We start from the raw sequence: 4,133 nt of genomic DNA on the forward strand, positions 1-4,133 counted from the left end.
GAACGTTACCTTTCCTTTTACTGCTTTTGAGACCGACCTGTTGTGGTCGTGTAATATTGCCCCATCCCAGCTTCACCCCAATTCCTGGGGTTTTATTAAAATTTTTCAACTTCTCTGCCGTGAATTAGATGTAACACCTTCCTAGACTCTTTTCCTTTATTTGTTTGTTTCCGCCAAGCCTGGCGGTTCTTCAAAAAAGAAAGCTTCCTGGGTTTCCTTCAGGTCTGCCCAGGGCCATAAAGTTTTTGCTATGTATGATGAGTCCTTTAAGGACTTCAAGAATTACTTCTTTAAGGTTCGTGCTGTCGAGGGGGCCCGCCCCTTTTTTCTTGATGAAAATGATGAGCCTTCTTTCCCTCTAGAGTGGAAGAGGGATGTGAGAGTGTCTTGCTATACCTGGGAGATGCTTGATGATGTTGAGCGTGCCTTTGTTGTTGTTCTTGAGGATCTATGGGGGAAACCACCCCATCTTGATACAAAAAGGTTTTTGAATGACCCGTCCTTGGTTCGGACTGTTTTGGGTACTTGTCTGTCTTGTCTCTTGTACTTGTTTCTTAATTTTTTCTTCCTCTTATTGTGGCTAATTCTGTATTTGCAGAGATGTCAAAGAACAACGACTCCATGAAGGTCTTTAAAAAGGGAAAGAAGGCAACTACTGCTCTGAACATCTCGGCCAAAGTGGCCGGCGAGGGATCTTCTCAGGTCCCAGTGAAGCCTCCTGTACTGAGTTCTCCCGGGCCGAGGAAAGCAATTCCTACTCCTCGGTTTCGTCATGTCGATCCTCCACAGACTTCTGCTGCTGCTTCTGGTGTTCCTCCCTTAAAAAAGCAAAAAACATCCGAGCCTTTTAACCTGGATGCCCCGGATTTTGATGCTATTGAGTTTGTTGACTAGCAAATTGCCCCCTATGGTGGGCTCTCCATAGACGACGTGTCTCTTCTTCAGCATCTAGATTTTATCACCAAAAGTAGTGTGAAAATGGCACATATGGGTGCGGCTATTTTCCGAACAGTTCAGGGGATCCCTATTCATGCCACAAAGTCCTTCATGGAGGAGGCCAAATTAGAATTTGATCGGATCAACGGTCTGAAGGATGAGTTAGAGGTGAAGTTGGCGAAGGTAGAGAAGGAGCTGGAGGGTGAGAAGGCCAGCTCTATTGCTTTGGCTGCTTCTTTGAAGTTGGCTGAGGACATGGCATTGAAGCATAAGGATAGATATGTCTCAGCTTATAGAGAATTAATGCATCTCCGGGATGATTTGAAAACTGCTCGGGTTAACTATGCCGAGCTTCAGGGTCACCTTGTGGGCAGCGTAACTGCCGCCTCCGAGAACCTAATGGAGCAGTTCCGGATTATTGCTCCTGATGCCGATTTGACTCTCGTCAGCCTGGACAATGTTGTGAGGGATGGTAAAATTATCCCTGATGACCAGGATGATGATGATGCTGACCCTTCTCCAATGCCTTCTCTTAAAGTGTCGGCCTCCTCGGTTCCTCCTGTTACATCTGATCCGGATTGCCAGATTCTGAACCGGAATGATGGAACTGTAGATGCTGTGCCTATTCAGACTTGCCCTCCTTCTCCTCGTACTGATGCTGCCGGGAAGGCTCCAGATCTTGGTTGACCTCCTTTTATTTGAGTATTTTGTGTAAATAGCCCGGTTTGTGGGCTTTTGAACTGTTTATTTGTTTTGTTTAACTGCTGATACTTTTTTAGTTGTCTGCGTGGCAACTTTTTACTTTAAAAAACAAAAGTAGCACTTCGAGGTAGATTTCGGTAGCCTTTTGAAACTTTATCATACTATGCTTTTATTGTGCTTTTAGCATGGTATCTCTTCTGGTTTTGGAATCTTGCTGCTTGACTTCTTTGGGTTGTTTTCTTACTTGTTGTTCGTAGCTTGGATTCCTTTGAGGCTGTGACTTGTGTGGGTCCAATTTGTTTCTCGGTTTTTCTTGCTCTGGCTTGTATTTTTAGCACCTTATAACCGATTTCTTCATATTGGTCCCCTTCTAAATTGTTATTGTAATCCTCTTTCTTGGACTTTTGTTAGGTCTTTTTCAGGGATTACTTTTACAACTTGTTTTGTAGGAGGTCGACTTCGTTAGGTCGTTCTCTTCTAAGTTGTTTTTGTAATCCTCTTTCTTGGACCTTTGTTAGGTCTCTTTCAGGGATTACTTTTACAACTTGTCTTTGTAGGAGACTGACTTCGTTAGGTCGATCTCTTCTAAGTTATTTTTGTAATCCTCTTTCTTGGACCTTTTGTTAGGTCTCTTTCAGGGATTACTTTTACAACTTGTCTTTGTAGGAGACCGACTTCGTTAGGTCGATCTCTTCTAAGTTATTTTTGTAATCCTCTTTCTTGGACCTTTTGTTAGGTCTCTTTCAGGGATTACTTTTACAACTTGTCTTTGTAGGAGACCGACTTCGTTAGGTCGATCTCTTCTAAGTTGTTTTTGTAATCCTCTTTCTTGAACCTTTTGTTAGGTCTCTTTCAGGGATTACTTTTACAACTTGTCTTGTAGGAGACCGACTTTGTTAGGTCGATCTCTTCTAAGTTATAGCAATTCTTCTTTAATAGGGTTGGCCAGACCTCTTTCCAGGGATTTGCTGATAACTTGGGTTGACTTGGTCCGACTTTTTAGTGTCGGCCAGTCTTTTTAAGTTATTATATAGCAATCCATAAGACCTCGTCAGGTTCTTTTTGGGATCGCTTTCGATAACTTCTTGCATTATTCTGTGTTCATCTTTGCCGATTTGTAGATGGTGGTTTCTGTCCTGGTTTAATCGACCTTTAGGTGAATCGCGTTTTCACCTTTGTCGGTCGATCATTCCTATCGAGATCGTATAGTGAATCTGTTCTTCACTTTCTGTTCGATCCGTTGCTTTATAATCGGACAATGAATGCTTCAGATTAATGCGTCTTGGGAATTTGTCGAATATCTGAAATGTATTTTATTTAAAGAAAGTGCAAATATATACAGGCGGGAGTTTTTCATACCCTTAAGTCGGATTAAATCTCAATCTTGACGCCTCATTAAAAAACCTTTTCAGAAAAAAGAGTGCATCTTGTGATGAGACTTTTATCTTTCCTAACTGTAGTACCTTCTTAGGTTACAGGCATGCCATGATCTGGGGAGTTCTCGTCCCTCGAGTTCGGACAGTCTGTAGTAGCCCTTCCCAAGTACTTCCGTGACTCGGTAGGGTCCTTTCCAGTTGGTTGCCAGCTTTCCTTCTACGGGTCGAGTTGTTCCAATATCATTTCAGATTAAGATGAGATCATTCTCAGCAAAACCTCTTGGCACTACCTTTTGATTGTACCTGGAAGCCGTTCACCGCTTTAGCGCTTCTTCTCTGATCCGAGCCCTTTCTTGGATTTCCGGAAGTAGGTCGAGCTCTTCTCTTTGAAGTTGAGAGTTGGTTTGTTCATTGTAGTGGACTACTCAGGGGGATCCTTCCTCTACTTCTATTGGAATCATTGCCTCCACTCCATATGCTAATCGAAATGGTGATTCGTTCGTAGTAGAATGGGGGGTTGTTCGATACGCCCATAGGACTTGTGGAAGTTCCTCGGCCCAAGCTCCCTTTGCTTCTTGCAGTCTCCATTTCAGCCCAGCCAATATGACTTTGTTGGCCGCTTCGGCTTGTCCATTGGCTTGAGGATGTTCGACGGAGGTGAACTGGTGTTTTATATTCAAGTCGGCCACTAGTTTTCTGAAACCTGCATCTGTGAATTGGGTGCCGTTGTCTGTGGTGATGGAATATGGTACCCCGAACCTTGGAATAATGTTCCTATATAGGAATTTCCGGCTTCTTTGGGCAGTGGCGTTGGCTAGGGGTTCTGCCTCGATCCATTTTGTGAAATAGTCTACTCCTACTATGAGGAATTTTACTTGTCCCAATCCCTGTGGGAAGGGTCCGAGAAGGTCGAGTCCCCATTTTGCAAATGGCCAAGGTGAGGTCACGCTGATGAGCTTTTCTGGTGGGGCTATGTGAAAGTTGGCATGCTTCTGACATGGTGGGCATGTCCTTACAAATTCTGTAGCTTCTTTTTGTAGAGTTGGCCAATAGAATCCCGCCCGAAGTACCTTTTTGGTGAGAGCTTGTGCTCCGAGATGATTACCACAAATGCTGCTA

This window comes from Arachis hypogaea, chromosome 8 (genome assembly GCF_003086295.3).
Source record: "Arachis hypogaea cultivar Tifrunner chromosome 8, arahy.Tifrunner.gnm2.J5K5, whole genome shotgun sequence".
Classification (NCBI taxonomy): domain Eukaryota; kingdom Viridiplantae; phylum Streptophyta; class Magnoliopsida; order Fabales; family Fabaceae; genus Arachis; species Arachis hypogaea.